Source organism: Mustela lutreola, chromosome 1, assembly GCF_030435805.1.
Source record: "Mustela lutreola isolate mMusLut2 chromosome 1, mMusLut2.pri, whole genome shotgun sequence".
Lineage (NCBI taxonomy): Eukaryota > Metazoa > Chordata > Mammalia > Carnivora > Mustelidae > Mustela > Mustela lutreola.
In genome coordinates, this window is record NC_081290.1 from 93065676 (window position 1) to 93093184 (window position 27509).

General features: G+C 34.4%; 1 pseudogene; it reads left to right on the top strand.

The window, feature by feature from the left end:
• Positions 1–27506, top strand: LOC131823441 (large ribosomal subunit protein uL11-like; annotated as a pseudogene).
• The last annotated feature ends 3 nt before the right edge of the window (positions 27507–27509 follow it).

Here is a 27509-nt window from a genome sequence, read left to right on the forward strand (position 1 = left end):
ATGCCACTGATTTTTGTATGTTAATTTTGTATCCGGCAACATAACAAATTTGTTAATTAGATCTAACAGTTTTTTGATGGAGTCTTCAGGATTTTCTAGATATAAATTATATGATCTGCAAATAGAATACAATATTAAATAGATATGACTTGGGTTTATTATAGTAACAATAACAAAGGGGAATGTTACATGAGGTAAAGTCTAGGAACCACTTGGTACAAGCTTCCAGATGTCCCCATGGATTTCCATGGAGATATTCTTATTACTCTCAACAGTGATATGAGAACACATATGAGCATTCTCAACCAGAAAGCTTGGTTGTGTTTTGGTGTCCAGGGTTTTGATTGTGAGTCAGTCATGTGAGCTTGCAGTGCCCATATGACTGACCTTAGCTACTCAGATTCTAGTCTAACTTCACAGAAAGAAAACATTTATTCATCATAAGCCACATTTTAGGATAAACTTGCCAAATGATTACAATATGGTCTCAGACATAACAAAAAATTCCTATTAGGCAAAATGTTCCAAGGGCTCAAAGTTTATGCTTTAGAAAATGATGACCAAGCCATCCTTGGAATGAGCAGGGTTTGAGTAAACAAACCTGAGTTAAATCTTTTCTACCAAAAACCCTGGCAAGTTCTACTTCCATATGCCACTATTTCTCATTTTTTAAAATGGGAGCATTAACTATATTATATACATAAAATTATGTTTCAGTCATGAGTTGGCCCCTGTAATACAGTTTGCACATTACCCTGACACAGTGAAAATACCAATAGCTGTTAAATGGTAGAATTAATATTAGTATAGCTATTATTATTGCCACTGACTTTTCTGAAATGTGCAGTGGAATCACATAAACTCTTAATGGATTTGTTCCTCCATTGTTCCTCCTTTGTTCAAAATTTGTGGGAAATACAGTAGTAATTAACTGAGTATTTGTGAGAAAATTGTGTTGGTATTTCTGAACAATTCTGGTATACACATTGTTGTGAATGTCCTTAACTCATGAGTGAAATTAAATCTAAAATATTTAGATATACACTTAGTGCATATATTTAGGCATTAAGTTATATATGGTATTTAACAAAAGTGATCCTAAAATATGTTTACTTCTAAAAATAAGTCAATTTTGTATAGTAAATTTCAAATTGTAGCAATGGGACATCTTTAACATGAAGTGTCATGTTTTAAAAAAAAAAATTAAATCACACATAAAAAGCCTGATTTTATGAAAAAAAAAAAAGACTATTTGCAGCATTTTTTTGTGTGTGTGTGGTAGTTACCTTATCAATACACTCAAGTCTAGAAACATTTGTCAACACAGACACATGTAAATGAATTTGAGGTCATCTCATTTGAGAACTCAAATATTTCCCAGAACATATTGATTCATTTTTTTAAAGATTTTATTTATTTTCCAGAGAACAAGAGAGCACACGTGCTCAAGAAGGAGGAAGGAAAGGGAGAAACAGTCTCCCTGATAAGCAGGGAGATCTATGTGGGACTCAATCCCAGAGCCGTGAGATCATGACCGAACACAAGGCAGATACTTAACTGACTGAGCCAACCAGACATCCCAAGATTAACTTTTTCGGATTCACTTTATTGCAACCAAATCTACTGATGAGAGTTCACAAGGTACCCTCTTTTCTTTTTCTCTAATATGAAAAATAATCTGTGATAAGAATTGTGTTTCTTAGAGCCTACCTGGTTTTTAAGGCAATTGAGCTGTGATTTCTCAATTGGTGAGCTGACATTTCACATTAATTCAAGCACATTGTCTGAATCTGATTTTTGGATGTTGGCAAGTTATAGCAAACATATTTTAATTCATTTGCTACTTTAAGCTGAATCTTACATGCTATCAGAATTTCTGTGTTGAGAACAATTTTAAAACTGCTCACAATCAGATTTTTCAAAAACTTTATTATAAACATTTAAGAATATGTTTAATTCAGATACAGATTCCAGCACCATATGATGCCCTAAAAATCTTAGTCTTTATTTAAGAAAAAGTTTTTCTAATGTTCTTTAAGTCAAGCTTATAATATTATCTATATTTCAGCCTATCAAAAAGTATCAAACCAAAATGCCATATACTTGGCTATCTTTCTGAGATACAGGTAACACATAATTGCATTAAAAAATGAAGGAATTTTGCAACTGATACAAATTAATTCATATTCACACTGAGCAGCAGTACATTCTCCAGTGTTCCTTTCACATTGAGTTCTATTTCAGCATCATTATAACTGACAGATAGTGTTAAACAAGGCAGTACTCGCTTTCAGGAACACATTATACATTACTAATCCATTATTTACAACCTCAGAGAAGGCAAAATGACTCTTCTAAAGGTATACAGAGTTTATCAAAGCTTTAACAGCTGAGGTTGTTAAAAGAAGTCAAGCAGAACATAAATTTAATGCTATTATAAATTTCAATTATAACTTGCCTTTCTAAATTAGAAGAATCTTTACTTCTTTGAGATCATGTTTTTAAAATTAAGCTAAGTGTTACTCTTTAAAATTTAATCAATCAATTTATGGAACAATGGCCAGTAGTAAAGAAAATTAAGAATCTGTATATCTAGCTCTGAAGTATTCCCACTCTGAAGACTTTTTTGACTTTTTAACCAAAACAATAGGCTAAGAAGATAAAATTTCATGTGTCATATATAATATATATAGGCTATTATTCGAGTATTCATTCTCATTAAATTTTTTTTCCAAAGTAATTAAAGAAGGCTAACAATTTCCTATTTCTTTTTCTTTGCTGAAATAGTGTCTGCTCTCAAAAGGCAGGGGGGCATTCCAATAACTCAGGTCTTGATGAGAAACAAAGGTGAGTATAATTGATACACAATGTTACATTAGTTTCAGGTGTACAATTAGTGATTTGACAAGTTCTGACATTAAGCTATGTTCACCACAAGTGTAGCTACCCATCTGTCCTGTTACATCACTATTACAGTATCCTTGATTATATTCCTTATGCTGTGCCTTTCCCATGATTTATTCATTCCATAACTGGAAATGTATTATCTCCTACTCCCCTTCACACATTTGATCAGCCCCCACTCCCCTCCTGTCTGGAAACCATCAGTTCTCTGTATTTTTAGATCCGATTCTGTTTTTGTGTTTTGTTTCTTTCTTTCTTTCTTTTTTTTTTTTTAAAGATTCCACTTATGAATAGACTTATATGGCATCTGTTGTTCTGATTTATTTTATCTAGCATAATACCCTCTAGGTCTATCTATGTTGTCTTAAATGGTAAAATCATCCTTTTTTTTTTTTTTTTTTTTACTGTGTAGTATTCCATCGTATGTATGTGTACATATATGTATGTATGTATGTGTATTTGAATCTATATGTATATATATAATATTTGTCATATTCAACTTACATTGTTTCTGTATCTAGGTTATTATAAGTAATGCTACAATAGACAAAGGAATATATATATCTTTTCAAATTAGTGTTTTGTTTTCTTCCATTAAATACTCAATAGTGGAACTACTGTAGCATATGGTATTTTTGTTTTTAATATTTTGCATAACCTCTATGCTGTTTCCCACAGTGGTACCATAGTACATTCCCACCAACAGTGCACAGAATTCCTTTTCTTCCACATCTGCACCAAAACTTGTTATCTCTTATCAATTTGATTTTAGACATTCTAACTGGTGTAAGGTCATATATCATTGTGGTTTTGATTTGCATTTTTCTGATGATGAGAGATGTTGAGGATTTTCTCATGTGTGCTGGCCATCTATATGTCTTCTTTGGAGTAATGTTCATTCAGGTCCTCTGCCCAATTTTTAATTGGATTGTTTGGGGATATTTTTTGGTGTTGAGTTATAGAAGTTATTTATACATTTTGGATATGGACCTCTTATTGGATGTATCATTGGAAATAATCTCCCATTCCACAGGTTGCCATTTTGTTTTGCTGTGCAAAAGCTTTTTATTTTGATGTAATCCCAATAGTTGTTCCCTTGTTTCAGGAGACATACCTAGAAAAATGTTACTACAGATGATATCAGAGAAGTTACTGCCTGTGCTGACTCCTAGGATTTTTACAGTTTCAGGTCTCACACTTAGGTCTTTCATCCACTTTGAGTTTATTTTTGTGTATGGTGTTAAGTGGTCTAGTTTCATTCTTTTACATGTAGCTGGTCCTATTTTTCCAGCACCATTTATTGAATGGCTGTCTTTTCCCTATTGTATATTCTTGCTGCAGTTGCCATAGATTAATTAATCATATTCTCTTGAGTTTAAAATTTGGATTCTCTATTCTGTTTCTTGAAGAGGACACAAAAAATAGAAAGATATTTATTGTTTATAGATTGGAAGAATCAATATTATTAAAATGTCTTTATTTCCCAAAGCAATACTTATATTCAATGCAATCCTTATCAAAATACCAACAGCATTTTTCACAAAACTGGGACAAATAATTCAGAAATTTATATGGAACCATGGAAGATCAGAATAGCCTTGGTAACCTGAGGAATGAGAACAAAGTAACCTTGAGGAATGAGAACAAAGCTAGAGGTACCATAATACAAAATTTTAGGATACACTACAAATCTGTAGTAATAAAAGCTGTATGATATTGGCACATAAACAGATACATAGATCAGTGGAACAGAATAAATATACCAGAAATAAACAGAAAAAAAATTAAAGAACAAAACAGGCCTGAATAACCTAAATAGTGTCCAGGAATAGGACATATTAAAGTATACACCATCAGATAAGTGACTTTATCAATGTTACTCATAAGTCTATGGTTAAGATATCATATAGAAGTAAGATCATATAGTATTTGTCTTTCATTTTCTGGCTTATTTAACTTAGTATAATGCCCTTAAGGTCCATCTATGTTGTCACAAATGGTAGGACTTCCTTCTTTTAATATGGCAAAATGATAGATGTTCCTTAGGAAGATCTGCATCAAATCCTGTGAATAAATCAAGATTCTCAAATAATAGCTTTCTTAAATCACCTGAATTTTATTACTTATAGGTATACTAAACACTACATTTAGTGGGTTTTTGGAAAGTTTGATTATGTTTCAGCTTTCAGGTTTCATCACCATACAAACTTATGCAAGATAGATCTTGGCTTAAGTTCCAAAACCACCAAGCTTTCTACCCTTTTGCAGATGTTAATGTAATTAAGATTTATAACTACTGTAACAGTATAAGAATTTGATATTTCAAGAGTTCATACTGATACTGTTATTTCCAAATGGAGGAGTTAAAAAGATGAGCCAGGAATAAAGAACAAGGTTTTAGAAGTAATAAGGATAGAGGATTAAATCACAGTCTTGAAATATGTGAATACCTTCCCCCTTTCTTTCTAATTAACCTATTTCTTCATTTGAAAATAAAAACAGAAGGCAACCTTAAGGCTGTTCAGGTATGAGTTCTAAGATTTCAGTTAAAAAAAAAGAAAAGAAAAGAAACTACCCCCCCCAAAAAAACCCACAAGTGTTCTAAACCACTTTCAATTTGAAGAGCCAAAAAAAAAAAAAAAAAAAAAACAACATTTTCAGAGAGTTATATTACACATTCCATTACATTTTAAAACAAAGTCAGTAAAAGGAACATTTAATTTTAAACAGGTTAACAGGTTTTTAAGATAACAAGAGAAGCCTTGATAATATTTATTACTAGATAAGGTAGTTTAAGTGTACACTGTGAAGTTATCTAAAGTCAATTGCAATTCATTAAAAATTATTTTCATATGTATGGATAATGCTATATAATGCTATGACTGGTTAAATGTGTTACTATGAATTTGTATAAAGGAAGTAAGATTCATTACATTCACAATACTATTAATTCTTTATATCTTGGAGAGTCTATCCAAATTTTGGGAATATAGTAGAACACAAAAGTAAAGAGAACTGGTATACTGGTGGCATTATTGTATTAATCAAATATTAAACTAAAGATGTCTTTTCAACTATAACAGATTATTCAAGCTTTTTCTATATAATCTTCAAAAGTCAATATACTGAAGGGTTGCTGTGGTTTTATTTGTTACTGTATGTTGGTGAATTGGCCACATCCTGACAGGAAGGGTATTAAACAGGGACACAGATTATCTGACTGACTTAGTGGTGGATATTTTTCAATTATCTCACATTTGAAAAAGGAGTGATGTATGCAGGATTGGTATTTTTTTCTTTTTTCTTTTTCTTGAGTCTATATACCTTTATTTTTTTTTCTGAGTCTGTATACTTTTATTTTATTGTTTTATTTCATTATATTGTGTCAGTCACCATACAGTACAACATTAGTTTTTATAAGACATGTAATGACATTACCCTCATCCCATGGATGGTGGTTCTTCATTGACGTTTCATAAAGATAACAGGATGTGTGCCCAAGGTCCCTCCAAGGATGGGCAAAATCAAAGCTATATTACATGGTGTGTGTGTGTGTGTGTGTGTGTGTGTGTGTGTGTGTGTGTGTGTGTAATAAGTCAGAGAAGGACAAATACTATATGATTTCACTCATATGTGGAATTTAAAAAACAAAACAGATGAACATAGCAAAGGGGGAAAAAAAGAGAAGAAAACCATAAGAGACTCTTAACTAGAGAACAAACTGGGGGTTGATGGAGGGGAGGTGAATAGGAGATGGGTTAAATGGGTGATGAGTATTAAGGAGGACACTTGTTGTGATGAGTACTGATGTTATATGTAAGGGAGGAATCACTAAATTCTACACCTGAAACCAAGATTACACTATGTGTTAACTACAAATAAAAGTTTGAAAAGGTATAGATTTTAATTACATAACTTTAAATTTTGTTTTACCTAATATAGTAACACTACAGTGTGTGTATTTTTAAATTTTTACAAGGGTTCAAGATGGCTTTTCAAAAAATATTATCAAAAATATATGCATAGTTAGCAAAGTGAGCATTTCAGACTTTTAGTATGTCATAGCTGAAGCACCAAAATAAGTTTCATAAGGATATTATGATAATTTTCAAATTCTCCCTTGATTTTAGAAATTATCAGCAAAACTGCAAAAAGGAATGTCAGTTACAAGTCAAAGATGATTATTTGGTGTCATTAGTATGCTTAAATTGAAACACTGTGAATTCTGAGGATTTTCATTTTCAGAACATTTTTGTTTTGGAGAAGGAATCTTCTATCATCAGCAGACTATTGTTCTATGTTTTCTAAGTAGAAGAGTAATTGAAAAGCAAGACTTAGTCCCCAGTGATGAATACAAAAACACAAAATGTGCATTGGTTTCAGTAACAGGTTAATCATTGAGGATGCATTTAGGAGACTTTTCAGTAGAACACATCTTAGACTAAAACTTCTGTTTTTGTCAACTTTTGTCTTTTGGAAAATAAAGGCACTTTGATATCAGGTAGGGCAAACTGGAAATATTAATTGTTTTTCTTTACAGCAAAGGAAATTAATTAGTTTTTCTTTGTAGCAAAGGAAATTAGTTTAAAATATTACTTTTAGGGAAAGTGTTAATGAAATATACCCTTTAATATAAATTTGATAATCTTCTCTTAGGCTAGAGAGTATATATTTAATTAAAATTCTGAGAATTATTTTTTTCTTCAAATATACATACAACATGCATACATACTTGCATGTGTTATGTGTGTGTGTGCGTATACAAACTTATATAACCTTAGCTTTTATAACCTTAACTTTCTTACTTTCACTGAGGAATAATTAACCTATAATAAGCACTACATATTTAGAGTAGGAAGTTTAAGTATTGACATAAATATATCTGTGAAGTCACCACCAAAATAAAAATAATGAATATATCTATCATTCTTCAAAATTTCCAGACAACCACTGATTGCTTTTTGTTATTATAAATTTATTTGCATTTTATAGACACATATAAATGGAATCATATAGCATGTATTTCACTTTGTCTGACTTCTTTCACTCATCATTAATATTTTCAATTCCACCCATGTTGTGTGTCAATAATTTGTCTCTTTTATTGCTAAGTAGTATTCTATTGTATGGACATGCCATAATTGCTTTTCTCTTCACCTGTTGATGGGCATTTGTTTTGTTGCCAGGTTTTGATCATTACAAATTAAATTGTCAAGAACATTTAAAAAGTTCTATAAATATCTAGACATAAATGGGTTGGTATATGTCTCAGTGCCTGAGTGTATATACTATATATGCACACACTCACATATATAGATAGGTATAGATGCATAGGTATCAGTGCATAGGTATAGAATAAGTACAATCAAGTAAAATCAGTCATTTGACACAATTAACATTCTCACCTGACCAAAACAATCAAAGGTGGTCAGACTTAAATCAGTTTAGCACTTGCTATGAATAATTTAGAATCATAAAACAGTTTCAAAATATCTCTATGTCGTGTGACTTACAGAGAAAACTATTACTAGTTTCCTCACTGATGGCCAAACTGCAATCCAATCATCTCACTGAATAAATATCATATTTCATGTTGTTTAACATCTGTTTTTTTTTTTCCCCCCAAAGTGGGAGAGAGGGCTTGGGGAAGGGGCAGAAGGAAGGTGGAGAGAGAAAATTCCAAGGAGGCTCCACACTCAGAGTGGAGCCTGGAGCAGGGTTTAGTCTAAGAACCCCGAGATCATGACCCATGCTGAAATCAAGAGATGCTTAACCAACTGAGCCACCCAGGCTCCCCCTGTTCTTTTTTCAATGCCAGTTTCTTCCCATAGATAATTTAGACAAAAGAATTCTTTGATGGGTTAAGGACATTGAAAGAAACAGGCTGAAGATAAAGATATTTAGAACACTGGGTATAAAAAGTAAAACAACTTTGTTTCAAATTTTTAAAAAAATTAAAGACTTGTACACATCCATGCAATTAGACAGTACTGAAAGTACCTCATACTTTATTGTACTCACAAAATTATTCCAACCACCTATATAACCATAAATGAAAGATTGTTACTGCTACTTCTTAAAGGTATGCAAAGTTTCTTATGTCTAAATATATACTCAATTTCATCAGTGCCCTAATGTCCCAAGACAGTCTGTAGATAATGGAAACTGAACTATGTCTAAGAAGATAAAAAAAAAAAAAACTTCAGTACATTCTCAAGACTGATACCGTTACAGAAAAAAGAGTTTCATATTATCTCCTTCTCAACCATTCTATCTCTCAGCTGTTGAAAAATTTTATATACAAGGTGATAGTCAAAAACTTATTTAAATTAAAAAAGTTATTTAAAATTATTTAAATTAAAAGTTAAAATAATAATAATTAAATAATATAATAATAAATAATAATTTAAAATAATTAATATATAATAATCAAAAAGTTATTTAAATTAAAAAAGAAACTTAGAAAGGCAACAATATAGAAAATATTTACTGAGCACTAATGATAGATATGCTATTAGTACAAACTATTGGAAATTTATTTTAATCCTTCCATTTCTACAGTGTTTTGCTTTCCAAAGGCTGCTTAGAAGTACCATATTATTGGAATTACCACTCTATAGCCAGATAATATGAAAAGGATTATCTCTAATAAATGAAAACTGAAGAAATGTAACATTTAGAATTATAAGAGAAAAAATTACAATTATGAAAAATAAGATTTGTTTATTTTAATTATTATTCCTCTCTCCTTGATGAGAGACAAAGATAGTTCATTTCCTGTCTCACAGAAAGTATTCTTTTTGAAGGATATAAGATTCATGGGTTCTAAAAATATATGTGTTACCTGCAAAGTGTTGATGTTTTGAATAGAACTGTGCAATGACCAGAAAGATTGGGTCCATTAGGATTAAAAAAAAAAGGACTATACCATTAATATTATTGACAGTACATAGATTTGAGCTACAGTCATTCTACGCAATGTCACTGACATGTTGGAATGCCAGGCAAAACTGACACAGATAAATTGACTCTGGAGCTTAAAAGGGTCTCATAAGGTGACATTTGATCACTATTTTCTGCAGTCATGGGCATAAAACAGTAGAGGACCACTGGGTCTTAATCCATGTTATAAAGATTCTCCTCAATAAAGCAGGTATTGCTGCTTAGATGCACACTTGAGCTGCACTTTGCAAAACACCAACTTAAGGACCTAATATGAAACCATATCTAGTTGCTGCAGCTTGTTTCTGATGTATAAATACTTTCTGATAATCACAGTAACCAAAAAAATTAACAGCACCACAGCCTAAATACTGATTCCAACAGAGTCCCTTAATGCAGAACATTCAAAGATTGTGTTCCAGAGGCACTTGAGTTTGTTTTGCCGAAGGCCATTTGAAGTCTCCGTCCCCTTGCCATTCCCATTTGTTGAACAAGAGTGCAATGTTGAACTGATAGGTTGTTTCTTGTTTCTTGCAGTATCTTCAGCCAGGGTTTCTGCTGACTCTGTTGGAGAAGGGGATGTAGCTACTGGTTTGTGATTTTCTGTGGGTGCTGGCATTAGAGGAGCACAGGTGAATGGATACTTTAGACGACACCTGAGCACTAATGTTCCCCTCTGGTCTAATTTCCAATAATAGTATGTATTTCATATGATAAACCACCCTTTTTGCTCAATATGGCAACAATACATGCCACTGTCTGCCTTGACTTTATTCTCTATGTGTCTCAGACACATTCTCTGCCTTACAATGTCTGTGCTTCTGAAGAAATGACATGGGATCATGGGATCAGCAGGTTAGGAGGGAGTTTTCTCAGTTTTTCATTTACCATCCATCTTTATGATCTGTGTAAAAATAAATTTATAAAATATCACTACATATAATTCTTTGTTTTACGATTAAAATGATAGTCAGTGGTGACTGTCAAGTGCACACAAGTCCTGATTCCATCATGTATCAGTTATGTGGTGTTACGTTATTTCCCTTCTGAAACTCCATGCATTAACAGTAGATAATAACAACATTTTCTTGATAGAGTTGTAAGAATAAAGTGTTACTGTATATAGAATAGTGTGGAAAAAATGGAGCATAAAGTGTGAATTATAATTGTAAATTATAATTATAAATTGTAATTTATGTTTATAATATTACATTTAAAATAAAAATATTACCATTATTAGTAATTATGTCATTGTCTGCTAGACTTGCAAGTTTATCCTACATCATTTATGTAGCATACCATGCTGTTTCTGACATGACAAAATGTGTTTATTATTTCTATCATTGTCTTATTGTTATAGATTCTTGCAGAGCTGCTAGTTCCACTTAATTTTCATCAAGTTTCATTTATTTATATCTAGGAGCATTTTGAAAATCATTAAACTCTTATACAAAGGCTTAAATGGATCATTAAATAATATTGTTATTGCTGCAATTTCATAGGCAAAATAACTTAGTGATTTGTTCTATAAAATTTTACCAAACTTTAATAAAGAATTCCTTAGACAAACACAAATATTTTATTGGGAAATCATGACTTAGACATTTAGATTTAAGGCTATTTTATTTCATATTTTCTGATTCAGAGACAAATAGAAACAACTACGTGTCAAATTGCCATCACTACTTTTGAATACATGATTTAAAAGTGGCATGTGAAGTACTCTATTTGAAAAAGCTAAATTTATACAGAGTATTATAATTTCTCAGCATCTTTATCCTGTTCTATAAAGGAATTTGTTGTTTTCATAGATCTCTTATTTATAATTTCTTTTAACATATGTTAATCATAAATTTTTTAATGTTTTCATTTTCCTATGTAAAAATGCTTTCAGCTACTGAAAATACAGGAAAATAAATGACACATTTCCAGAACTCTAAGAAAGAAAGTTTATAATTTTTCATTTTCGTACATTTGGAAGTCACATTTAATTCTTACATAAAATCAAACTTCCTAAATTTTACTAAAATATTATTTTAAAATTAATTTAAAAATAGCAAGAAAAGACAAGCTGTTAGAGAAGCTGTCCACCCATCAACAGAACTAACAATTCCATCTAATGTTCTCAAATATTGCAGTATAGAAGTGATTGCATTTGAAATTATTGGTATATTATTGGTATATTTGAATGCAACTACCAAACCATGAAAAATGAGGCTCCCATTTGCTATAAAAATAAATTAGGTGGCGATGCTTTGAAAACAAAACCGTTTGAGCACCACAGTTCCTAAGTATGCATGGTACTATTAACAGATGTCTTTGCTTATGCTGTGAGCTGCCTTATGATGTGATATTAAGCATTGTTTTATATCTAGAGTGAGCATAAGCAGCTTGTTCTAGAATACAATAAAAATTAAGTCAGATTAGAGATCATATGTAAAAGCATACTATAATCTTAACTAATTTATTCTTAAAATCATGTTTTCTCTTACACTTGTAGAGCTATTGATAGTTTTGTTTAACATCACCATTTTCCTTTACTATTTCAGTAACTACAAAAATATAACAGTATAGAAAGTAGGACAATTCTATTGGGAAATGTTTTGCTTCTATATTAAACATAATATAAAGTAAATATTAAACATGCTATATGTTGCTTATTGACACTAAAAATAGTTTTTATTTAAATTCCAGTTAACATACAGTATAATATTAGTTTCAAGTAGACAATATAGTGATTCAACACTTCCATCCATCACCTGGTGCTCATCACAGCAAGTACTCTCTTTTATCTCCATTACTTATTTCACCCAACCTCCCCGCCCACCTCCCCTGGTAGCCATCAATTTATTCTCTATAGTTCTATCTTTTATTTTAAATTAAAATTTTATTTTTTTGTGAGTGAGAGAGCTATAGAGAGTGCGGGGTTGCGGGGAAGGGGAAATGGAGAAGCAGGCTCCCTACTGAATAAGGAGTCTGTTGTGGGACTTGATCCCAGAACCCTAGGGCCATTACCTGAGCCGAAGACAGACACTTAACCACCTGAGCCACCCAGGTTCCCCTGTTGTGAATTTAATTATAAATTAAACATTTTTTTTTTTAAACAGTAACTATTAAATCTAAAAGTTCAAGCAGAAAAATCTGGGAAACTACTATAAAAAACTCCATATAACTTGGACATTATATCAACTCCCAAACAATTGTAAAATACTTAAAATTCTTATTTTTTATTTGAGGAAGTCATATATTCTCAAAGCTGGAAAGAAACTTAAATGGCCCTGTAACCAAACTCTCAAATTATACATGACATGTGAAGAATCTCAAGTGGAGAAAAGAAATATTTTTCCCCACTCTGTTTTCTAATGTACTTAGTGGTAGAATTAGATTTAGAATCCATACCATCTAGCTCAAAGTTGAGAATATTTACATTGCATTTTATTCTTCAAATAATAAGACATTAATTTGTAATAATTGGCAGTGTATTTCTTGCACTACATTAAGTATCTAATATACTACTATAGTTCATTTTACTTGATCTCATACTTATTAGTATTTCTTAATGATATACTGATTTTATCATTCAAAATATAAAAATTATTAAATAGAAGTATGCCAAGCTCAGTTTAACTTGACACCACAATGTTAAAATATTTAAAATTAAAAATTTTAGGGGCACCTGGGTGACTCAGTCAGTTAAAAGTCTGCCTTTGGCTCAGGTCATAATTCCATGGTTCTGGGATTGAGCCCCGCATTGGGCTCCCTGCTCAGCGGGAGACCTGCTTCTCCCTCTCCCACTCCTTCTGCTTGTGTTCCCTCTCTTGCTGTGTCTCTCTGTCAAATAAATAAATAAAATCTTTAAAAAAATTATTCTATTTACCTTTCTTTATAAATATTACCTCATGACCACCACCACCAACAAAAACCCCATAGGCATTCACAACGGCCTACTGTGTTATAAAGTTAAAATACAGGTACTTATTTTTTATCTCCTTATTATATGCATGTTTGTATATGCTTTATAATGTAGCACATAAATACCTTTCCATATTATATAAATTCAGTTATTTACTTATTCATATGTTTGGTAATTATTTATGAATGTGCAAGCACTTTTCTGTACACTTTGAATCTTAGTGAAAAAAAACTTCAAATGATCTCTGTATTCAACATTCTGGAAAGGCAGAGAGTAAAAATAGTGTTGTAATAAATAATACAGTACATAATAAATATAAAATTGTTACATAAAAAACTATAAGGTTATAAATGTTATGGAAAAATTGGGGTAAATAACATCAAGTGAGTTGAGAAAGTAAAATCCAAGTTAATTGTATTGAGATCATTAAGAAAGTGGTATTTGAGTAAAAAGGTCAAGGAGGTTAAGCTGGAGGAAAGGTTAGTTATACAGAAGAAGAGCATTCCAGGTGGAGGAAACAGAACAAAGATTATAGGGTGGGATAATGTCTGGGGTGTTCTAGAATAAGCAGAATCAGTGTTTTTATAGTAGAGGGACTCTGGAAGAGAAGAAGGAGGTAAGGTTAGAGAGGGCTTAAAGGTAGATAGTATTCAGTCAAGTGGATTTGGTCTTTGTTCTGAGGGAAACAGGAAACCACTGGAGAATTTGGAACAGATATCTGGAATGATTTGAATTTTATGAGAATAGTTTTGTTATGAGTGTGGAGAATAGGGTGGAATGTGAAACACCAGTTACAGAACTATTGACATAAATCCATATAATACAGACTAAGATATCACAGTTGAGGTGATTTGTGTACCTTGAAAACAGTTCATATATGTGTTGGAAGGAAGAGCAGTATAAGAATGGTTTCAAGTTTTGCAACTGAGCAACTGGGAGGGTAAAGTTATCACTGGCTATGAAGGGGAAATCTACAGATTGAGTGAGTTAGAGGTTAGAATAGTGTAACATAAGAAATTCAGCTTTAGACACATTAATTTTGAGATGTTAATTGTACCTCAAACTTTCTATGCTGAACATGTTTTGTGGTATAAAGCTTTAGAAGTCAGGTGATAGGCCAGGGCTTGAAGATATAACTTTGGGGAAATCAACATATAGATGATATTTAAGGCAGGATGAAATCCCCAGAGGAAAGGGTAAAAAAAGAGAAGAAAGAATGAGTACTGAACCATGGGATTTTCCAATTACAACAGGTTGGGGAGGAACTGAAACAGAACAGTGTGGTGTGCTAGAAGTAAAATGCAGAAAATGTATAGAATGAGTGGGTTGACTTATTTGGCATATAAGTTCTTAGAAGAACTTGTCAAGAACAGTTTTGGTGAAACCATGTAGATAAAGCTGGATTAGACAAGAGTATGTAAAAAGAAGCATTGCAGACATCATGTAGAGCCAGTTCTTTCAAGAATTTTTAATTGAGAGGGGCAGGGAGAAAAGGAATGGCATCTAGACAATAAATGGAATCAGGTAAGTTTTATTAAAATGGTAGAACCAACATGTCTTTATATGCTAATGGGAATGATTCAGAAAAGAGGAAAATAAGTGATGTAGAAAAGTAACAGAAGGGACACTTGGGTGGCTCAGTGGATTAAAGCCTCTGCCTTCAGCTCAGGTCATGATCCCAGGGTCCTGGGAATGAGACCCACATCAGGCTCTCTGCTCAGAGGGGAGCCTGTTTCCCTTCCTCTCCCTCTGCCTGCCTCTCTGCCTACTTGTGATCTATGTCTGTCAAATAAATAAATAAAAATCTTAAAAAAAAAAAAGAAAGAAAAGTAAGAGAAGGAGGAGTCAAGATGGCAGAGAAGTAGCAGGCTGAGAAGACTTCAGGTAGCAGGAGATCAGCTAGATAGCTTATCAAACTATTTCAAACACCTACCAATCCAACGGGAGATCAAAGAGAAGAGCAACAATTCTAGAAACAGAAAATCGACCACTTTCTGAAGGTCGGACCAGCAGAGAAGTGAATCCAAAGTGAGAGGAAAGTAGACTACTTTGGGGTGGAGGGGGGGATCTCCTGGTTAGTGGTAAAGCAATGGAACACAAAATCAGAACTTTTAAAAGTCTGCTCCACTGAGGGACATCACTCCATAAGCTAAACCGGGGTGAAGCCCACATGGGGACAGCATGGCCTTAGGTCCCATGAGGTCATAAAAGGATTGGGGGTGTCTGAGTGTCACAGAGCTCACAGGTATTAGAGAAGGGAAGCCAGCTAGAAAGACGGAGCTGAGGAGTGAGCTCTCAACTTGAGGTTACCTTGAGCCATAACCCATGGCACAGGTCACTGCTCTATGAGTGGGGACCCCATACAATCCAGGGAGAACCCCTCCCAGAAGAGCTCTGGGATCTGTGGGGTTCAGCCACTCCAGGCAGAGCTGTGTGCCAGAGACAGAGATGCTAGGTAACAGGCTATGTGGGCTCAGAGTGCAGCCAGAGGCCAGGGAGATGGGAGTGATTGAGCGCTTTTCTCTGAGGGTGCACTGAGGAGTGGGGCCCTGAGCTTTCCACTCCTCTGGGCAGGAGATTGGGAGGCCGCCATTTTCATTCCAATCCTCCAGAACTCTATGGAAAGCAATCAGGGATGGGCGCCTGGGTGGCTCAGTGGGTTAAGCTGCTGCCTTCGTCTCAGGTCATGATCCCAGGGTCCTGGGATCGAGTCCCGCATCAGATCTAGAGTTCAGAATGATGATTCTCAAGGTACTAGGTGGGCTTGAAAAAGGCATGGAAGATATTAGAGAAATACTGTCTGGAGAAATAAAAGCCCTTTCTGGAGAAATAAAAGAACTAAAATCTAACCAGGTTGAAATAAAAAAATCTATTAATGAGGTACAATAAAAAATGGAAGCTCTTACTGCTAGGATAAATGAGGCAGTAGAAAGAATTAGAAGACCAAAGGACAGAGAATAAAGAAGCTGAGAGACACAAACAACTACTGGATTATGAGGGGAGAATTTGAGAGATAAGTGATACCACAAGACAAAACAACATTAGAATAATTTGGATTCCAGAAGAAGAAGAAAGAGAGAGGGGAGCAGAAGGTATATTGGGGAGAATTATTGGAGAGAATTACCCTAATATAGCAAAAGGAACACGCATCAAAATCCAGGAGGTGCAAAGAAACCCCATCAAAATCAATAAGAATGGGTCCACACCCTGTCATCTAATAGTAAAATTTACAAGTCTTAGCGACGAAGAGGAAATCCTGAAAGCAGCCCAGGATAAGAAGTCTATAACATACAATGGTAAAAATATTATATTGGCAGCAGACTTTTCCACAGTGAGCTGGCAGGCCAGAAAGAACTGGCATGATATATTTAGAGCACTAAATGAGAAAAACATGCAGCCAAGAATACTATATCCAGCCAGGCTATCACTGAAAATAGGAGAGATAAAAAGCTCCCAAGACAAACAAAAACTTAAAGAGTTTGTAAACGCCAAACTAGCCCTACAGGAAATATTGAAAGGTCCTCTAAGAAAAGAGAGAGCCTAAAAGTAGTAGAGAAGAAAGGAAGGCAGAGACAGTATACAGTTACAGTCACCTTACAGGCAATACAGTGGCACTAAATTCATATCTCTCAATAGTTATCCTGAACGTAAAGGGGCTAAATGACCAAATCAAAAGACACAGGGTATCAGAATGGATTAAAAAAAATCAATATGCTGGCACAAGAAATTTATTTTAGACCCAAAGACACCTCCAGATTTAAAGTGAGGGGCTGGAAAACAATTTACCATGCTAAAGGACATCAGAAGAAAGCTGGGTTGGCAATCCTTAGATCAATTAGATTTTAAGCCAAAAACTATAATAAGAGATGAGGTAGGACACTATATCATACTCAAAGGGTCTGTCCAAAAAGAAGATCTAACAATTTTAAGTATCTATGCCCCTAACATGGGAACAGCCAACTATATAAACCAATTAAGAACAAAATCAAAGAAACACATCAACAATAATACAATAATAGTAGGTGACTTCAACAGCCCCCTCACTGAAATGGATCATCCAAGCAAAAGATAAACAAGGAAATAAAGGCCTTCAATGACACACTGGACCAGATGGACATCACAGATATATTCAGAACATTTCATCCCAAAGCAACAGAATACACATTCTTCTCTAGTGCACATGGAACATTCTCCAGAATAGATCACATCCTCGGTCCTAAATCAGGACTCAACCGGTACCAAAAGATTGGAATCACTCATTGCATATTTTCAGACCACAGTTCTCTGAAGCTAGAACTCAATCACAAGAGGAAATTTGGAAAGAACCCAAATACATGGAGGCTAAAGAGCATCCTACTAAAGAATGAATGTGTCAACCAGGAAATTAAAGAAGAATTGAAAATTCTTATGGAAGCAAATGATAATGAAAACACAACTGTTCAAAATCTGTGGGACACAGCAAAGGCAGCCCTGAGAGGAAAAGATACAGCAGACAAGCCTTTCTCAAGAAACAAGAAAGATATTACACAACCTAACCCAACACCTAAAGGGGCTGGAGAAAGAACAGCAAAGAAACCCTAAATCTAGCAGGAGAAGAGAAATGCTAAAGATCAGAGTAGAAATCAATAAAATAGAAACAAAGGAACAAAAAGAAAACAAACAAACAACAACAACAACAAAAAACGGTAGAATGAATCAACAAAACTAGGAGCTGGTTCTTTGAAAGAATTAATAAGATTGATAAACCCCTGGCCAGACATATTAAAAAGAAAAGAGAAAGGACCCAAATAAATAAAACCATGAATGAAAAAGGAGAGATCACAGTCAACCCCATAGAAATACAAATAATTATAAGAACATATTATGAGCAACTATAAGCGAGGAAATTTGACAATCTGGAAAAAATGGATGTATTCCTAGAGATGTATAAACTGCCACAACTGAACCAGGAAGAAATAGAAAACCTGAACAGACACATAAGCAGTAACAAGACTGAAGCAGTCATTAAAAATCTCCCAACAAACAAGAACCCAGGGCCAGATGCCTTCCAACGGGAATTCTACCAAACATTTAAAGAAGAATTAATTCCTAGTCTCCTGAAACTGTTCCAAAAAGTAGAAATGGAAGGAAAACTTCCAAACTCATTTTATGAGGCCAGCATTACCTTGATTCCAAAACAAGACAAAGACCCCATCAAAAAGGAGAATTATAGACCAATATCCTTGATGAACATGAGTGCAAAAATTCTCACCAAAATACTAGCCAATAGGATCCAGCAGTACATTAAAAGGATTATTCACCATGATTAAGTGGGATTTACTATTGTGCTGCAAGGATGTTTCAACATCTGCAAATCAATCAATTTGATACAGTATATTAATAAAAGAAAGAACAAGAATCATATGATACTCTCAATAGATGCTGAAAAAGCACTTGACAAAGTACAATATCTTTTCTTGATCAAAACTCTTCAAAGTGTAGGGATAGAGGGTACATACCTCAATATCATTAAAGCTGTCTGTGAAATACCCACAACAAATATCATTCTCAATGGAGAAAAACTGAGAGCTTTTCCACTAAGGTCAGGTACATGGCAGGGATGTCCATTATCACCACTGCTATTCAACACAGTACCAGAAGTCTTAACCCCAGCAATCAGGCAACAAGAAGAAATTAAATCCATCCAAATTGGCAAAGAAGTCAAACTTCACTCTTAGCAGATGATATGATACTTTATGTGGAAAACCCTAAAGACTCCACTCCAAAACTGTTAGAACTCATACAGGAATACAGTAAAGTGTCAGGATATAAAATCAATGCACAGAAAACAGTTGCATTTCTATGCACCAACAGCAAGACAGAAGAAGGAGAAATTAGGGAGTCGATCCCATTTACAATCACACCCAAAACCATAAGATACCTAGGAATAAATGTAACCAAAGAGGCAAAGAATCTATACTCAGAAAACTATAAAGTACTCATGAAAGGAATTGAGAAAGACACAAAGAAATGGAAAAAAGTTCCATGCTCATGGATTGGAAGAACAAATATTGTGAAAATGCCTATGCTACCTAAAGCAATCTACACAGTTAATGCAATTCCTATCAAAATACCATCAATTGGGGCACCTGGGTGGCTTGGTGTGTTAAAGCCTCTGCCTTCGACTCAGGTCATGATCCCAGCATGGGATCGAGGCCCGCATCAGGCTCTCTGCTCAGCGGGGAGCCTACTTACCCCTTCCCCCTCCTGCCTCTCTGCCTACTTGTGATCTCTGTCAAATAAATAAAATCTTAAAAAAAATCATTTTTTTTTTCAAAGAAATGGAATAAACCATCCTAAAATCTATATGGAAACAGGAAAGCTCAAATAGCCAGAGGAATGTTGAAAAAGAAAGCCAAATTTGGTGGTATCACAAGTCCAGACTTTAAGCTCTATTGCAAAGCTGTCATCATCAAGACAGTATGATATTGGCACAAAAACAGACATATAGATCAATGGAAAAAAAATAAGGAGCCCAGAAATAGATCCTCAACTCTGTGGTCAACTAATCCTCGACAAAGCAAGAAAGAATGTCCAATGGAAAAAAAAAAAAAAATTCTCTTCACAAATGATGTTGGGAAAATTGGTCAGCCACATGCACAAAAATGAAAATGGACCATTTCCTTATACCACGCACAAAAAATAGACTCCAAATGGATGAAAAACCTTGATGTGAGAAAGGAATCCATCAAATTCCTTTAGGAGAACACAGGCAGCAACCTCTTGGACCTCAGCTGAAGCAACTTCTTTCTAGGAACATTACCAAAGGCTAGGGAAGCAAGAGCAAAAATGAATTATTGGGATTTCATCAAGATCAAACACTTTTGTACAGCAAAGAAACAGTCAACCAAACTAAAAGACAACTGACAGATTGGGAGAAGATGTTTGCAAATGACAGGGTTAGTATCCAAAATCTATAAAGAACCTATCAAGCTCAACATCCAAAGAACAATAACCCAATCAAAAAATGGGCAGAGGACATAAACAGACATTTCTGCGAAGAAGACATACAGATGGCCAACAAACACAGGAAAAAGTATTCCACATCACTCAGCATCAGGGAAATACAAATCAAATCCACAATGAGATACTACCTCACACCAGTCAGAATGGTTAAAATTATCAAGTGAGGAAATGACAGATGCTAGCAAGGATGCAGAGAAAGGGGAACCCTCTTATGCTATTGGTGGGAATGAAAGCAGGAGCAGCTACTCTGGAAAACAGCATGGAGGTTCCTCAGAAAGTTGAAAATAGAGCCATCCTATGACCCAGCATTTGGCTCTACTGGATATTTACCCTAAAGATACAATTGTAGTGATCTGAAGGGGCATGTGCACCCAAATGTTGATAGCAGCAATGTCCACAATAGCCAAGCTATGGAAAGAACCTAGATGCCCACCAACAGATGATTAGGTAAAGAACAGGTGGTATAATTCCATAATTATGGAATACTATGCAGCCATCAAAAGAAATGAAATCTAGTCATTTGCAATGATGTGGATGGAACTAGAGTATATTATGCTCAACGAAATAAGTCAATTACAGAAAGACAATTATCATATGATCTCCCTGATATGAGAAATTTGAGAGGCAGAATGAAGGGTTTGGGGGGTAGGGAAGGAAAAAAATGAAACAAGATGGAATGGAGAGGATGAGAAACCATAAGAGACTCTTAATCTCACAAAACAAGCTTAGGGTTGCTGGAATAGAGGGGTATGGAGAGGGTGGTTGGGTTATGGACATTGGGGAGGGTATGTGTTATGGTGAGTGCTATGAAGTGATGATTCACGGACCTGTACCCCTGGGGTTAATAATCCATATGTTAATAAAATTTTTAAAAAAGTTTTCAATGGTGCCACATATTTGGTGATTATCAGTATAAATCATATGGCATTTGCTTTCTCTTATTTTAAGTGCCTATCATAACTGCCATCACTTTAGTTGATTTTTAGCATTTAGTGAAGATCTTCCTTCTTTTCTTTAGAAAGGAAAATCTCTAAACTAATTATTTCCTATCAGTGATATTAAGGCATGGTTATAGGCTAATAGAAAGCTCACCCAGGTTCTACATCTTAACTGATTGACACATTTTGACCAGTGCCTAGTAGCAGTAATTTTATATTTCGTAAATTGAAATTATTTTTAGATTTTAAAATGTTAAAAATATATCAGTCAAATAATCCTAAAGGTAAATTATGTATTGCTTATGATATTACTTTAAAATCGCTAAACTTATTTTGGTTTTGAACTTTTGTTTTTTTAATTATTACTGGGTAAATTTCCATCATCCAAGGTATCAAATGTGTTAGGATCATTTCTGTCATGACTTTGTCTTTCCTTCCTACAGCCCCTCCTTAACCTATACACACATATTTCTTTGCCTATTAAATACCATTGATTTCATCACATAAAGATATTTAAGTATAAAACTGCCAATTCTTGAAATCTTACTAGAGCTAGAAAAGCTATGTTTAAAGAATATTGTCATTTGCTCTGTATTAAGCAATATATCTGACAGTCTTTGTTTCAGCCACTACAGTAATTAGAGAAAGTGAGTCTGTTCGATTTTAATACTTTTTAGAAAAAAAAAAAAACAGTTTTTTTTATTTGAAATACTGACTAGTAATATCAATTACTATTAGACAAAAAAAAATCCAGTACCTTTCTGATAATGATTTATAGTCCATAAATATAGATTTTATTTATTTATTTTTATTTTTATTTTTTATTATGTTATGTTAGTCACCATAAAATAGATCATTAGTGTTTGATGCAGTGTTCCAAGACTCATACATATACATTTCAGTCAAATAAAATATTTTTACAAGATAATCTGTCATATGAAGTGAATTAAATAAAATACCCAAAGTTGTTAAATAGTTACTTAATAAGACAAACACCTGAATTTATATTTAAATGTTATTAGTAAATATTGACACTTAAAGGAAAGTATTAAATATAAAATCCATTTCATGTTCATAGATGCTGTGTTATTTTGATATATAGAATACATGGAATCTATGATATGAATGTATACATTTAATAGAATTAAATATCTTATCTGCACATAATAAATCTGTATTATGAATTCAGTACCTAGGAAGTTGACATTCCTATTCCTACTTGTCAACTTTCAATTTTCTAGACTTTTCAATTTTTAAATATTCCTTGCCTGAATATTGTCTAAAAACATAATTCTTGGGGCGCCTGGGTGGCTCAGTGGGTTAAGCCGCTGCCTTCGGCTCAGGTCATGATCTCAGGGTCCTGGGATCGAGTCCCGCATCGGGCTCTCTGCTCAGCAGGGAGCCTGCTTCCCTCTCTCTCTCTCTCTCTCTCTGCCTGCCTCTCTGCTTACTTGTGATCTCTCTCTGTCAAATAAATAAATAAAATCTTTAAAAAAAAAACAAACAAACAAACAAAAAAAACATAATTCTTATCATTTTTTGCAGTATAAGTAAATGTAGCAAGTTTTACTTTGAATTCTTCTAGAGAAATAGATGACATATCTTTTTAAATAAACTTAGGATCAATTTTGCAATTAATAACTCCTTTAAAATCATATTAGTTTAACACACGTTCATGATAAAAGCCCTCAACAAACCAGGAATAGAAGGAATAGAAGGAATGAGTCTATAGAAGAAAAACCTACAGTTGGTATTAAACTCATTAGTGAGACTGAAAGATTTTCCTTTAAGATCAGATACAAGACATGATGCCTGCTTTCACCACTTCTATTGAAGATAACATTGGAAGTTTTTACTAGACCAATTAAGCAAGAAAAAGAAATGTCAGCTGGATTGGAAAAGAAGAAATAAATTTATCTGTTTGGAGATAACATGATCTTGTATGTAGGGAATCTTAAAGAATCAAAAAACAAAAACAAAAACAAAAATTCTAGAACTGATAAATTCAGCAAAGTTAAAGGATACAAAACATACCATTCTTCATTTTATATACTAGTGAACAGTCCAAATAGGAAATTAAACAATTTTATTTACAACAATATCAAAAAGAATAAATGCTTAGGAATAAGCTTAACCAAGGAGCTGAAAAGACTTGTACATTGAAATCCTATAAAATAAAGCTGAAAGAAGTTAAAGATGACACAAATAAGTGGAAAGATACCCCGTTTTAATGGATAAAGACAATTGTCAAGATGTCAATATTATGCAAAGGAATCTTCAGAGTCCATGAAATTCCTATCAAAATGATGTTTGGAATTTAAACTATTCCATAATTTTGCTTCCTCAGAATCCATTTTGTTTGCTAAGTGGCTAGTTGAACTGATACTAGCCCACCTCCCAAGTCCATGCCCTAGATAAAAGCCCAGAGAGTTAGTCTTTTTTTTTTTTACTATTTTATTTATTTATTTGACAGAGAGAGAGAGATCACAAGTAGGCAGAGAGAGAGGAAGGGAAGCAGGCTCCTGCCTAGCAGAGAGTCCGATGTGGGGCTCCATCCCAGGACCCTGGGACCATGACCTGAGCCGAATGCAGAGGCTTTAACCCACTGAGCCACCCAGGCACCCCTAGAGAGTTAGTCTTTGTTGCGGCCAGCACGACGAATCGACCAGGGTAACCGTGGGGGCTAAGAGGATGATGAAAAAAAGTTAAGAGACACAGAGATGGGGGCAGGAGGGACACTGAAGATGATGTCCAACAGTGCCAAATTTATTCCACGTCTTACAAGCATTTATAAGGCAAACCAGAATAGGAGGAGCATTACATCAGTACCTAGTCAGATGACCTCAAGTTCCTATAACAAGTTTACATTAACTACAAGCAAACCTCTGAGCCCAGGTAGTTTAGGCTAAAGCCATTAGCAAGACAATCAATCAGGGAGTGGATCATGGGAGGTACAGAACAACAAGGATTAACTAAGAACTCAGAACTTTGGCCACATTGTTCCCTACTGCAGGGAGAGTGTGTGGGAAGTCACATAGGCGAGCGCATGACACATAGCACAGACCCTTTCTCAGTGCACTCAACTTTCCCGTGCTTAACCTTGTCAAGGTGTCCGGACTTTGAAGGAGACACAAATCAGGGCCTGGTTTGGTCCTTGACTCCAGCCATGCCGTGGCCTCCAACAAGTCTTAAACAAGAAAGTTTAAGTCCCTGATATGACTCCCTCAACACTTCTGGTGATGTCTCCTGCCTCTCAGCTCCTTCTCCCTGTGTGCCCCTTAAAATAAGACCACCTTCTTCGCCCCCCCCCCCCACACAACTGAGTTTACCAACTTGCCATTATTTTTGGTTTGAATTGACCAATGCGGTTTTAGTCTAGGAAACCCTAGAAACACTCTCCCTGTGAATGCTAATAAAATCATATTCCCCAGGTCCTGTCCCGGCACTCAACCTTTAATTTCTCATGTGACCCCTCAGGACTTGCTTTGTACCTCTTCCAGGACCTGTGAGTAATAAACTTCTCTATTTCACTTTCTTCTGTGGTCTTTGTTGAGCTTTACTCATCATCTGACACCCTACCAGGGCTCTACTTAACATATGTTAATTTAACAAAATCCTTACAAATCCTAATGATGTTTCTTTGTAGAAATAGAAATCCAGGGTGCCTGGGTGACTCAGTCATTAAGTGTTGGCCTTCAGCTCAGGTCATGACCCCAGGGTCCTGGGATTGAGTTCCACATCAGGCTCCTGCTGGGCAGGAAACCTGCTTTCTCCCTCTCCCATTCTTCCTGCTTGTGTTCCCTCTATTGCTATGTCTCTTTCAAATAAATAACATGTTATAAAAAAAAAAAAAAAAAGAAATAGAAGGCCCTTTTCAAATTCATATGGAATCTTAAGGAAGTTGGAAATCTTAACACTTCCTGGCTCCAAAACTTGGACCATTTTGATTTCCATATTTTTTTAGTATTACTGACATGAAACACAGACCTATACACCATTAGAATAGAATAGAGAGCTGAGAAATAAACCCTCACATGTATGGGAGAATGATTTTTTACAAGGGTTTCAAGTCCATATATTCATGAAAGATGTTCTAAACAAATGATTGTAAGAAAACTGGATGTCCACAGGCAAAGAAATGAACTTAGACTCTTGAAACATATTTTTAAAAAATTATCTGAAATTCATTGAAGATAAATGTAAGAACTAGCATTTGGTTTGGCAATGATTTCTTGGAAATGTCAGCTGAAGTATGGGCAACAAAACAAAAATTAAATTGTACCATAATAAAATTAAAAATCTTTGTGAATCAAAGGACACAACCAATAGAATAAAGGGTAGCTCATAGAATAGAAGGAAATATTTGCAAACCATACACCTGATAAAGGACTACTATCAAAAACATATAAAGAATTATAACTCATTAAAAATCCAATTAAAAAGTGAGCAAGGCACTTTATTATCGGTTTGAATTGACCAATCTAGTCTTAGCCTGGGAACCTGAGAAACACTCCTCCAGGAACTCTAATAAATTTGATATATAGATAAAATATTTCATTCTTTGTTTCTTTTTTATATTATTTAAATGCAAACATTTGTGTTTAATAATGGAAGGATACAACCAATGTTGTATACTTAAAATTGGAGTCCTCAGTGGAAATAATAGAATTACTATGCATCACTAAACTAAGATTCAGGTCTGACATTCAATATAATTACAAAAGTTAAGAGTTATTACCTCATATAATGCCTCCATTGTAATTTTTAAAAGTTTGATTCCACTGAAAATAGTAACAATAGTAATAACATTTATTGCGGTTTGTACTGTCAAGCACTGTATGCATTCATTTAAACTTTACAACACCCACAGGAGGAAGGTATTATTATTATCCTCAATTGTGAATAAGAAAATTGAATCCTATATATAACTTGCCCTAGGAATGAGGGGAGCTGAAATTTGAATTCAGTCCATGTGTTTCCTGAGTTATAATTACTGTCTTACTTTTAGCCAGGGAGTAACCTCTGACATGTCATCTTCTAGTTGCCTGTAAGAGTTAGTTTGGTAAGAGGTCTTATTAAACATTTTGTAGATAATATATGTCTTGCAAATATCATTTTTATATAGCTATTTTTGTATTAGGGATAAAAAGTAATATATTTGTGGATAGCAACTACTCACCAGTATTAACTTGCATTCAGAAATTATCTGATACTAAGTCTTTTGTCTCTGACTTAGAGAAGGTCCAGGTACAGCTCTGTTTTGTCCTCCAGAATTCAGGTTCATCCAATTCCATTTAACTCCACCATGTTGCTTAAATTCCACCCTAAAAGGACCAGAGTGCTATACCTGAGGTGCATGGGGTTGGGAAGTCAATGCACATCTGCCTTGGCCCTGAGGATCAGCCCCCTGAGACTGTCTTCAAAAAAAGTTTGTGATGACATCACCCAGGGAACCGGTAATGGGAAGGGGCTGAGGATTGCAGTGAAACTGACCATTCAGAACAGACAGGCCCAGATTTAAGTGGTACCTTCTGCTTCTGGCCCGATTATTAACGCTCTCAAGGAATTGCCAAGAGAAAAAGAGAAGCAGAGAAACATTAAGCACAATGGAAATATTACTTTTGATGAAATTGTCACATTGCCCAATAGATGCAGCACTTGTCTTTAGCCAGAGGGCTCTCTGGAACCATTAAAGAGATGGAGGGACTGCCTGGTCTGAGGACTGCAATGTTGATGGCCGCCACCATGACGACATCATAGATGATATCAAGAGTGGTGTAGCATTCAACAATAAGAAGATTTGACAT